The sequence below is a fragment of the Mus musculus genome, chromosome 1, assembly GCF_000001635.26.
Source record: "Mus musculus strain C57BL/6J chromosome 1, GRCm38.p6 C57BL/6J".
Taxonomy (NCBI): domain Eukaryota; kingdom Metazoa; phylum Chordata; class Mammalia; order Rodentia; family Muridae; genus Mus; species Mus musculus.
Window position 1 is genome coordinate 180,760,819 of NC_000067.6, and position 12,564 is coordinate 180,773,382.

The following is a 12,564-nucleotide window of genomic DNA, read 5'->3' on the forward strand; positions in this document are numbered from 1 at the left end:
TTTTTTTTTTTTGAGACAGGGTTTCTCTGTGTAACCCTGGCTCCTGGCTGTCCTGGAACTTACTCTATTGACCAGGCTGGCCTGGAACTCAGAAATCTGCCTGCTTCTGCCTCCCAAGTGCTAGGACTAAAGGCATGCCCAGCAGTTTTGTTTTTTCTTCTTTTGTTCTTGTTTTTGAGAAGGGCTTGTGTAGCTCTGGTTGTCCTGGAACTTGCTAGTTCAATCCTCTTGCAAGAGGAGCAGAAGTTCAAGGCCAGGTCTCAGCTGTGTAAGACCTTGGAGAGGGCTGGAGAGGGTTAAGAGAACTGCCTGTTCTTCCAAAGGTCCTGAGTTCAGTTCCCAGCAACCACATGGTGGCTCACAACCATCTGTAATGGGATCTAATGCCCTCTACTGGTGTGTCTGAAGACAGCTACAGTGTACTTGTCATATATATTAAATAAATAAATAAATAAAATCTTTAAAAAAAAAAAGACCTTGGAGAGAGAAAGAGAGGGAGGGAGGGAGAGAGAAAGGGGGATTGGTTTGAGAACATGGCAGAGGGTGGGGTGGGGGAGGAAGGGCATTGAGCCAGGGCCTCACATCTGTTAGGCAAGTGTTCTACCACTGAATGACGTCTAAAAGCAAAAAACGTTGGTTTTTAAAGAAAAATAGAAAGTGCCATTAGCCTGCTACCTGCCCAGTTAAAAGATGAGGCTAGGGCCAGGCTCAGTGTAACCTGTAACCCCAGGGCTAGGGAGATAGGGGAAGAAAGATCAGAAGTTCAAGGCCAGCCTGAGCTACATGAGACCCTGTTTCAACAAAACCAAAGACAAAAAGGAATCCCAAGACTGGTAGTGTTGCTCAGTGTGGTGCATGTGCCCAACATGCACCTGACCCTTGGTTCCATACCCACAACTCAAAAGAGAGTGGTTTCTGAACCTAGAACTCCGGCCACTGGTTTCCTTTCCTGGAAGCTGGTCCTGGGGCGTTCATGGCTGCTCTCTTCAGGACATGGCCCTGGCAGTACAGAGCTGTCTTCAGCTTGCTCTTAGCTTTCACCAGATGAGACCACAGCTCTCACTGGGCAGAGCTGGCCCTTCTGGGCTGAACCTTGTTGCCATAAGGCACAGCTAGCCTTTCTGGAAGGCCTGAGATCTTTCCTGGTTGACAAAGAAAGGACATTGCTACCCTCTGTTCTCAGCTACCCCACCGGGCTGGGCCCTGGAGGAGATGCTGAGCTCAACGATAATTTGGAACTTGAAGATACCAGGCCCAGCATCTCACTAAGACCAGTCCTTCTGGAAGTTCGAGCCCCAGCCAACAGAGGCAAGCTTGTTAGGAATGCAAAGTATCAGACACCACCCTTGATCTAACCAGAAACTCGGGTGCGTGGGGGGTGGGGAGTAGGACACCTAGCTGTCAACACCTGTGTTTTTGCAAACCCCCAGGTGTTTCTGATGCACCCACCCTTGGACGGGAGAACCCTGTTGAGACCAGCTGGTCCAGTCGGTCTGGTGCTGTCACTGTAGTCACCGAGCATACTTGGGTGGGGGAGGGGGAACGGCCTTGCTCTATAGCTCTGCCTCGCCCTCCAGAGAGAGCTATGATTACAGGCGTGGGCCACCACTCCCACTCGAAAGCCCGGGTCCCGGAAACCTTCTAGTGCCATGCAAACAGATAGCTTGCCACCAGGAACTTTGGGTTTTAATAGGTTCTGGTCTAGTTTGCTTTTTGTTGCTATGATAAACACTATAACCAAAAGCTACTTAGAAAAGGGTTTATTTGGCTTGCACGTCCACCTCATAGTCCACGCTCAAGGGAAGCGAGGCAGGAACCGGAAGCAGGAACAGCAGAGGCGCCGGGGCCTACCGACTTGCTCTCCATGGCTTGCTCAGCCTGCTTTCTTATACAACTCAGGACCACCTGCCCAGGGGTGACACACCCTCTGTGGGCTAAGTCCTTCCGCACCAATCATTAATCAAGAAAAATGTCCCTCAGACATGCCCACAGGTCAGTCTGTCAGAAGCCACTCCTCCGTTGAGGTTCCCTCTTTCTAGATGACTCTAGTTTGTCACATTAACAAAACCTAACTAGTACAAGTTGTGAAACAGCTGCCGCCGGGGAAATAAAGAAGTAGTGGCTTAACACAGTTTGCTTGTGTGAGTCGGCGGTGTGGCCTGAGCCATCTCCCCTCTGTTCTTTGTTTGCTCCGATGGCTTAAAGCTACCGAGGAGTCACTGTGTTGGCTTGGTCCCATGTTCTGCTGTCTGATCTAAGGCCCCTCACCCAGCCCAGACCTTGGGTCTCCCAGGCTAGCCGCGTAGCCGAGTAGGAGTTCCCAGGTAGATGGACTTCAGGCGTGGGTCCCCGCCACCAGGAACACAAAACACTGGGAACACAAGAGCTCCCAGATCCAAGGGAAGGAAACAGACTCCAGGGTCTGAAGAGGACTGTCCACCCCATGTTGTAAGAAGTGGATGAGGTTCAAGAGCGGGTGCTGCTGTCTTTGGGAGATACACTCTGTCATTTGTTTCTGTGTGGTCAGCATCCACTGTTGTCCTCTTTCCCTCCTTCTTAGTCCTTTGAGTGATGGGAGCACACGCCGTGCCTGATGTACCGAGACCGCAGCTGGTGGGTGCTCTGCAAACCGACCGGACAGGCGCGGCTCAGAAATCAGGTCTGTGGTACTTGGAGCCTGAGAAACCTTTTGATGTTCCAGAGAGAGGGGCAGATGCGGGCCCCGCAGGGGGTGGGGGCTGAACAGCAGGGCTGGCTTTGCAGTAGTGACCAGAGGGAACTTTCCTAGATACATGAGGACAAAGACCCTTGTGTGGGTGGGGACTTTAAGAATTTCAACCCCACTTCGCGTCCAGTACCCGTACCGGTACCCTGTCCCCTGTCTTTTCAGTTTTCCAGACAGCACATTCTATTTCAGCGAGGGGGTCTGTGCTGTCGTCATTCTTGAGCCTTTATGCCCACACGGAGGGTCTTCCAGATGGTCCAACTTTTTCCGGCAGCAGCTGGCTCCTCTGCAGGGGTCGGCTGCACATTCCTCACCGCCTCCTCGCCCCTCCAGATTTGCAGCTTCCTACCCTTCCTCCGTGGGAGCACTTTCTGAACCTGTGCAAATTAGAGAGAAGTTGTAGCTCTCCTGGGTGTTGCGGACTATGTCACAACCCACACTGTGTAACCATCGGCAGCCAGCCGTCCTGCGGCTCAGCCGGGCTTCAGAGAGCACACTGGTAGGTCTTCCAGGAGCCTTGCGGCTCTGCCTTGGAAGAGGAAGGCGATCTTGTGAGCTTTGATGCCATCTAGTGGACACATTCAGGCCTGCAAGGACTGACTTCTGCTTTTGGTCCCACATTTTCCTTTTGGACCTCCTGTTTGTTTCCTTTTCTAAAATCTTCATTATGTTTCTTTCTGTGTGGTAAGGATTCTCACCACTGTCTGAGTGGGTGACAAGGACAACTTGCAGGAGATGATGCTCTCTTCCATCATGTGGGCTCTGGGGATCCCACAGATTTGGCAACAAGTGGCTTTACCATTGAGTCAACTTGCTGGTCCATTGGCCAGGTCTACCAGTGAGCCCCTCCTCCCTCCTCCCCTTCCCTCCTTCATCTCCATCATCTCCACCACCACCTCCACCACCACCATCATCATCACTGTCATCACCCTTCCTTCTCTTCCTCCTCCTCTTCCTCCTCCTCCTCCTCCTCCTCGACCTCCCTCCTTCTTTGAGACAAGGTCTCAGTAGACAGCTCAAGCTAGTCTCAAATTCATGCTCCTCCTCTTGAGAGGTAAGATTACAGGGTGGTACCAAAAGTCTGTTGTTCATGATGAAGCAGAGGAAACAATACAAATGCCCTGCACTAGAGAAGCTTCTACCAACCACACTGCAGGACAGTGTAAGCTGGGCACGGTGGTTCACATCTGTAACCCCGCATTCAGGAAGCCAAAGTGGGGGGATTGCTTTGACTTTCAGGCTACCCCTGAGTTCCAGGCCAGTGGGCTCTGGTCTCCCCTTTCTCTATCTCCAAACATCTGCTCTTATTTGTTCATTTACTTTTTGTTCTTTGGGGTTTGTTTGTTTGTTTGTTTGTTTTGGATGATGTTTGTTTGGTTTTGAGACAGGGTATCTCTATGTAGTTGTACTGGCTGGTTTTGTGTCAACTTGACACAGGCTGGAGTTATCCCAGAGAAAGGAGCTTCAGTTGGGGAAGTGCCTCCATGAGATCCAGCTGTAAGGCATTTTCTTGGTTGTTGATCAAGCTGGGAGGGCCTATCGTAGGTGGTGCCAACCTTGGGCTGGTAGTCCCGGGTTCTATAAGAGAGCAAGCTGAGCAACCTAGGGGAAGCAAGCCAGTAAGCAACAGCCGTCCATGGCCTCTGCATCAGCTCCTGCTTCCTGACCTGCTTGAGTTCCAGTCCTGACTTCCTTGGTGATGAACAGCAGTATGGAAGTGTAAGCCGAATAAACCCTTTCCTCCCCAACTTGCTTCTTGGTCATGATGTTTGTGCAGGAATAGGAACCCTGACTAAGACAGTAGTCCTGGCCATCCTAGAACTCACTGTGTAGTAGACCAGGCTGGCTTTGAACTCACGGAGATCTGACTGCCTCTGCCTCCCAAGTGCTGGGATTAGGGCATGCTTGGTACCATCCACACTTTCTTTCAAGTTCCCTAAGCATCTACTTAGTTTTCAACCTGCCCAGGCCCCTGGAGCTGAAGCCAGGTGTGTGAGCCTTCCTGATGTCACTGGTGACACCTGGTTCACATAAAAGGCCACATCAGCACGCCTGTGCAGGAACAGCATCAGGACCAGCTGTGAGTCAGGGTGTGACTGCTAACAGGAGTTTCCACATGAAACTGAGAGTTTCGTGAGGAAGACAGTTGTTCTGCGCTGAGTCTTTAAGGTAGGCGGGGACTCAGGAAATGCAGTTGGCTCCCACCATGCTGTTCCAGGCTCTGCAGAGTGGAATGGTTATTTTTGTGTCATTCTGAGAAAATATCCGATGGGACAATGTGAAGAATGGATAACTAGCCGGGCGTGGTGGCGCACACCTTTAATCCCAGCACTTGGGAGGTAGAGGCAGGCGGATTTCTGACTTCGAGGCCAGCCTGGTCTACAAAGTGAGTTCCAGGACAGCCAGGGCTACACAGAGAAACCCTGTCTCGAAAAGAATGAATAACTAGCTGGACGATGGGTGGTGGCTCATGCCTTTAATGCCAGCACACTGGAGGCAGAGATGGGTGAATCTCTGACTTAGAGGCCAGCCTGGTCCACAAAGCAAGTTCTAGGACAGCCTAGGCTACACAGAGAAACTTCATGTCAAACAAAAAAACAAAAGGAATTATTGATTCAGTTTTCCACCCATAGTTCTTTATCTCATCAATTTTGGGTCCCTGTGAGGCAGAGGCAGAGGGGCTTAGGGGCTTAGGGGCAGAGGGGCAGAGGGGCAGAGGGGCAGAGAGGCAGAAAGAGGCAGAGAGGCAGAGAGGCAGAGGCAGAGAGGCAGAGAGGCAGAGGCAGAGAGGCAGAGAGGCAGAGGCAGAGAGGCAGAGGGGCAGAGGGGCAGAGGGGCAGAGGGGCAGAGAGGCAGAGAGGCAGAGGGGCAGAGGGGCAGAGGGGCAAAGAGGCAGAGAGGCAGAGGGAGAGAGGCAGAGGGGCAGAGAGGCAGAGGGGCAGAGGGGCAGAAGGCAGAGAGGCAGAGAGAGAGGCAGAGAGGCAGAGAGGCAGAGAGGCAGAGAGGCAGAGAGGCAGAGAGGCAGAGAGGCAGAGGCAGAGGCGAGTATCGTGGCCAATGGGCTGTGTGTAGGAAGAGCAAGGTTGTTTACCTCTAGCTAGATGGAAAAGTAGAGACAGGAAGGGACAGGGCTTGCTGTAACTTTCAAAGGTGCCTGCCCCCAGTAACTGGTAACCTACTTCCTCTAGCTAGGCTCCACCATTTCCCCAAAGCACCAACAGCCAAGGACCAACTCCAGCGTTCGATCCAGAGGAGACACCCCAAGGGGTTCTTCCCTCCTGCAAGCAGGGAGAACACACCCACTAGCCCATTTCCTCCTGAACTTGTGCTGGGGACAAGCTAACTGGACGTGACTCTCACTTCTTTTTTTTTTTTTTTTGGTATTTCCAGACAGGGTTTCTCTGTAGCCCTGGCTGTCCTGGAACTCACTCTGTAGACCAGGCTGCCCTCGAACTCAGAAATCCACCTGCCTCTGCCTCCCAAGTGCTGGGACTAAAGGCGTGCGCCACCATGCCCGGCATGACTCTCACTTTAAGGGGGTGGTGTACTCTGGACTTCACCTCATGCCGCCTCATCTTCCTCCTCAGAGGGGCTGCCTCCTCTGGGGAACTACTACAGTTTGAGAAGTGGAATCTATTCCAAAATTCAGGCTAACATCCAATCCGCAGCTCAACAAGTCACCTAATGGGTGAGTGCTCAGGAGCCTCCCCAGTAGGCAGGATCCTCAGAGAGGAGCTAGAAATCAGAGGAAGGGGCCTCTTGGCCTCAATCCCTCTGGCTTGGAGGACACACAGGTGTCTTCCCTGGAGGAGCCTCTCCAGATGCCAAACTCCACATCTTGATCTTGGCCTTCAACCCTCCAGAACAGTGGTTTGGTTTGCTTTGGTTTGGTTTGGTTTGGTTTGCTTTGCTTTGGTTTGGAGACAGAGTTACATAGCCCAGATTAGCTCTGAATTTACTCGGTTGCTGAGATCGTCTGATCCTCCTGTCTCCGCCTGCCCTGTGCTGTGATTATAGATGTGTAACCCTGCCGATTTTTGCCACCCTGAGGATCACAGGCCTTCCTGCATGCTAGACAAGCACTCTACCATGGCGCTATGTTCCCTAGACCTCCAGCACTCTGAAAACAGACTTGATTTGATTACATACCACAAGTAAACAGTAGCACAGATGAAGAAATACCCTCCTCAGATTCCTCACCAACTAACCAACCTTCTCCCCAGCCCCACAAGGTGGAGTGCCTGCATCTTCCAAGGACTCCCCTTGCTCTGTGGGCCTCCAGGTTCTGACAAACTCAAAATGTCCGCTAGAACCTATCCCTCCTCCCTGGCCAGCCAGAATTAAGAAGCCACTCCAACAGGCAGCAGGTACATTAGAGGGATCTCTACAGAGGCTCCCTCCCCACCCAGCTCCCTTCCTGTGAGGTCCCCAGCAGGACCAGGACTAACTCCAGCACCCTCTGCAGCCTCACCACCACCCACCACCCACCCCCTTGCACTAGCGGGAAGTTGCCTGGGTCTGGCTCCATTACGGGTCTCGACACAAGGTTGTGTTGGGCCTGGGTAGGGCAGCCCTTCCTGGTTGCCAGAGCTGCAGCGGTGTCTGAGCCACCTTTCCAAGCAGAAACCCAAGAACCGAAGCCAAATAACTACTCTCTATTGATCTGGAACCTCCAATAGGCTCGGTAAACAAGGGAGAATTTAAAAGGGGAATGCTCAGCTGCCATCCCTGTGCTCTACAGTGACTGTGGTTCTTCCACTCTGACCAGCTGGTCTCCGGGCCTCCCACACTCAGGGAGCGCGGCATCCATGGGGTGGATCGGCCGCCACAGGAGTGGGAGGGGTGGATCGGACGCTAGCACAAAAGCCACCACTTCCGCCGGGTGCGCGGTCCCTGCCCGCTCCTCCCAGGGCACAGGTCTCCGGAGCACTCCTCACCCATTTAGTGGTCCAAGAGTTCCCCACTGGCTTCCCAGGAATTAAGTGTCAACGAAAGTATGCTTCCTTTGTGCAATCAAGAAGACACGCGCATAGGGTCTGTGGATCTGGGTCACCCCTCCCGCTCTGGTCTGGGGACTGTGCGCCCCAGGCTCTCAAGATGGCCACCAGAGGGCTCACGAGCGCCGCCACGAGGGCTCGACGCCCTGCGCCCCTGGGCGCAGGACCCAGGTCGGGGTGCTGAGGAAGATCAGACCCGGGCCGTTTACTCAGTGCCCCTACCTAAGGCGGTCAAGTGATACTGGCACTGTGGAGGGACCATCATGAGGACCCTCTCTAGGACCCGAGCTACTGGTGACCACCAGCCCGAGAACACAGTTAGTTGGGTCATTGTGCGACCTCCATGGTGGTGGTGGAGGGGGCAGCTAATCCTCCTGAAACTGGGTCTCAGTTTGCTGTGACAGCAAGCACTATCCGGGTATGATTCCAAGGCTCCCTCCAGCGGGCAGTGGAGTAGACGTGGCCTGGAGACCCTTGGTGGCTCTAATCCTGCAGGGACTTGTCTCAGAGGCTGGCATCTGAGGAGCCTCCTGGTCCTAGTGCACTCCTTACCCCAGATTGAGAATTTGCCCTTATGCATGAAATCTACAACCCGAAGCCGGATCTTTCTTTTCAGTAAAAGAGCTCTATCCTGCCCATAAGCAAACTTGCTGGAAACAAACGAACAAACAAACACATAAACAAACACATGTAAAATGTCCCAGAGAATAAGATGCAAGGAGGCAAATGACTCAACAGTTAGGCTAGGGGATTTGGATATGAATTCTGTAAAAAATTACACTGGTGGGGCTAGAGATGTGGCTCAGCGGCTAAGAACACTGACTGCTCTTTCAGAGGTCCCTGAGTTCAATTCCCAGAAACTTCATGGTGGCTCACAACCATCTGTAATGGGATCTGATGATGCCCTCTTCTGGTGTGTCTGAAGACAGCGACAGTGCACTTACAACAAACAAACAAACAACAACAAATAAACAAATTACACTAGTTAAAGCGTACAGGGCTGATGTGGTATGAATTACTGTACCCCATGGGTAGAAGACTTGATCCCCAGTTTAGTGGAAGGTGGTGGAACCATTAAAAGAGGAGCAGTGATTTGTCACCTCCCCAAGAATCGAGTAATGGGATCCAATCCCCCTCTTAACTTACCACGTGACTGGTTTTCGTCAAACACATCCTCTTGCCATGATGGCTGCCACAGGCCCAAAGCAACTGGGTCAACTGGTCATGGACAGAGACCTCTTCTGGGCGACTGGGTTCAGGTTGACTGCCCTGTATCACAATGGTAGCCCTGATCTACCCCAGCAGTTTATGTTCTCCCTGGCTGGGCTCCTACAGCTTCTGCCTGGGCTCCCCATCTACACCTCCACTCCTAAACTAGATTTCTATGGCTGCTCTGTGGGGCTTAGCAGCAGACCATTCGGGGGGAATCACGATGTGGGGTTTAGCTTCTGTCCCATCTGCTCAGGTTGAGGTCCCCTTCCCATTCCCCACTCTCACCTATACTTGCTCACAGCATTACCCAGCCCTTTGGGGTACCTGTGTGGGCCCTGGAAGACAAGGGACATGGCAGCTCAGCTCCAGGCCTCCAAGGGAAGGCCTGCTTCACCCCACCTCCCAACTCTCCCTCTCCCTCACATCAGCAGAAATCTCTGTTGTTCATTTGCTGCCTATAAATCCTTTAATGTGGTAGAGGAGATGAATAGGGAAAAGTTAGTGCTTGGAAGGAGGGGGTGGGAGTGTCCAAATTTTAAGGCATTCTTTGGCATTATAAAAAATTCAAGGCCAGCTTGGACCACATAAGACCCTTGCCTGAAAAAGAATGAGGAGGAGGAGGAGAAGAAGGAGAAAGAGGAGGAGGAGGAGGAGGAGGAGGAGGAGGAGGAGACGGAGAAGGAGGAGGAGGAGGAGGAGGAAGAAGAGGAGGAGGAGGAGGAGGAGGAGGAGGAGAAGGAGAAGGAGGAGAAGGAGAAGGAGAAGGAGAAGGAGAAGGAGGAGAAGGAGAAGGAGAAGGAGAAGGAGAAGGAGAAGAAGAAGAAGAAGAAGAAGAAGAAGAAGAAGAAGAAGAAGAAGAAGAAGAAGAAGAAGAAGAAGAAGAAGAAGCAGCAGCAGCAGCAGCAGCAGCATGGGGCTCAGAAGTCCTCACTCCCCAGATCTGGTCTTGCTAGTTGAACCCAATTTGACTGCAAAGGATCTTTCTTGACAAAATAACAGTTATCCCAGGCCTGTCATATGAGCTATTCTGGAGGTGAAAGCAGTTTTCGAGACAGGGTTTCTCTGTGTAGCCCTGGCTGTCCTGGAACTCACTCTGTAGACCAGGCTGGCCTCCAACTCAGAAATCTACCTGCCTCTGCCTCCCAAGTGCTGGGATCAAAGGCATGTGCCACCACTGCCCGGCGAGTGATCCTATCTTAAAAGTGATGGGTGGAGGTAATATGACTCGGTGAAGTCACTTGTCACCAAGCTGGAGTGTAATTCTCAGAACCCACAAAAGTAGGAGAAAGCCAGCCACACACACACACACACACAGGCACAAGTAAATGTGAGGACAAAAAGTAAAAAACAGTTGGTGCTCTGGGTGGCAGACTGCTTGCTTAGCCTGTGTGAGCCCCCAGATTCACAGCACACAGTAGTCACGTCTCTCCTACCACGTGGGTTCCAGGGAATCAAATTCCTTTGTCCACTGAGCCATCTGCCCTGCTTGGCTTTGTGAAAATTTGAAGTTCTCAAAGCCAGTGGATGCACAGAGATCACGCCAAGTCAGATGAGGAAGGCAGAAGCCAAAGCAGAGATAGCCAGGCCATTTCACTCCCCCAGAGGAGAGACTCACTGCCCACTCCTCAGGTGTGGCCGGCAGCTGACTGAGAACTGAGATCTCCTGGGTGAGCCAGGGCAGGAAGGAAGAAAAGCACCTCAGTCTGATCATCTCACGGTCTCTAAAGACCTTCCCGGAAGCTGGCCCTGGCCTGTTCCTGCCGGAAGTGCTTGTTCTGCTTTGTGCCCTTAGAAACTGGCCCTCCCCAGGACACTCTATAAGCCTTTCTACACTAGGAAGATCTACCTCTAACACTGTGCCCTCCAGCCAGGGCCCAGCCTCAAGGTCCTCCCTTGAGAGAAAATCTGTTTTCCCCCAAACCATCTCTTTCCTTGCTTCTGTCCCTCCGCCTAAGTGGGGAGCATTGCAAGGTGAGAGAGAGGGGGAGAGAGAGAAAGAGAGAGATCACACAGTCGACCAGAGAGAGACCACCAGGGCAGTGAATTCACTCTCTTGAACCTGGACAGAGGCCATCCTGACCCAGGATGAAGATCCGGTTCCTTCCCCTTAACGCCTCACTTTCCTGTCATCATCAGAACTGCCACCCATCCAGAAAGAATGGCCCCTCCCTGCTCAGACAGGCCACCTGATAAGGGGAAATGCCTAACTTCCCTTCAGATCCAGTTCCCTGAAGCTCTTACAGCCTCTGTGTCACCCACAAAACAACTAGCGTCCCCCCCCCCCAAGCCAAATGGTGAGAACTCCTGCTCCAATGGCCAGGGCTGGGCCCTCAGAACTTTGTAGTGGTGCAGGGAGGAGGGGAGGCATTCAGTGAGACCCACCACTGACATTTCCCAACTGTTGAGGTTTGAAGTTGGTCTGGGGACAAAGGGAGAGCTGGGACAACCCAGGAAGAAGAGATACACCCTTTAGCCCAAGAAAAGAAAGGGTTTTTGTTTTTTGTTTTTTGGCTCTCCAGACACTGATGAACCAAGGGTGTTGCAGGATATTTGATCACACTGTGAACCCCAAGACTGTGTCATTCACTGGGGGATGTGGAGGGAACAAACCTGGTTTTAGTTGTGGTGTGACTCAGCCTTTAGTACACAATTTTAATCCTAAACAATGAAGGCAAAATTCATTGAAGAGGCACCCATGTTTGGCAGTGATGCCTATTGAGTGGCAGACAAAGTGACGAATCAGAGAAAGATTTAACAGACTAGGATACGCCCAACACTCAAGGGAACAGAGAGAATTAAGGGGGAAAGTAAGAGAAAGCAGTGCAGGGAAAGGAAAAGAGAAGGTAGCCTTACCAGGACAGTCGTACAGTGACAGACTGAAGAGAGAGAACAAGTTAGACACAGGAGAGGACTGAAGGTTAGAGCAGATTGCTGAAGTTCGTATGAGGCCAAGTAGGGCAATTCAGTAAGAAACTGAGAGAAGCCAGATTGAATTAGTCATCTTGGGGGGGGGGGGATGGGGAGAAAGAGAGAGGTGGGGGAGGGAACCAGCCAGCTAGAGTTCAGAAATAACTAGAAAGGGTAGAGGCTGACTATACTCTAGGGTGAGATAAGATTGTACAGAGGCTAGAAGCTTCCAGGACTAGGCCTAGGTTAGCAGAAGATGGAGCCAGTAATTACAATTAGATCAGAAGAAAAAAATAATTTTACATTTGATGTCCAACATGGTTGGAAGAGAAACCCAAGGTGATTAAGAGAAAAGTCGCCAACAGAAGACAGGAGACGCCGGGCGTGTTGGCGCATGCCTTTAATCCCAGCACTCGGGAGGCAGAGGCAGGCGGATTTCTGAGTTCGAGGCCAGCCTGGTCTACAAAGTGAGTTCCAGGACAGCCAGAGCTACACAGAGAAACCCTGTCTCGAAAAAAGAAAGAAGACAGGAGACAATTACATCTAGAGAATAACAAATACTTGTACACAGGCCATCAGTGTTTGTCCCAGCTGGCTAGCTTCAGCCACATCTCCTCCTAGGTCTGAATTGGCCCTCTCATCCTCTGGTCTTGGCTGTCATTGCTCTGAGCCATCAACCCAGTCCCTTCCAGTTCTGGTGTTGGAGGTATTCCTGGCAGATAC

General features: G+C 52.0%; 1 long non-coding RNA gene across 1 annotated transcript; it reads right to left on the minus strand.

Annotated features, from left to right (window-relative positions):
• Nucleotides 1–1,745: 1,745 nt before the first annotated feature.
• Gm38293 lies at nucleotides 1,746–7,838 on the minus strand. The gene is made up of 2 exons (XR_865779.2): nucleotides 7,663–7,838; nucleotides 1,746–3,102 (listed from the first exon to the last, which is right to left on the minus strand). It is a non-coding gene; the product is annotated as a predicted gene, 38293 (long non-coding RNA).
• Between the last annotated feature and the right edge of the window lie 4,726 nt (nucleotides 7,839–12,564).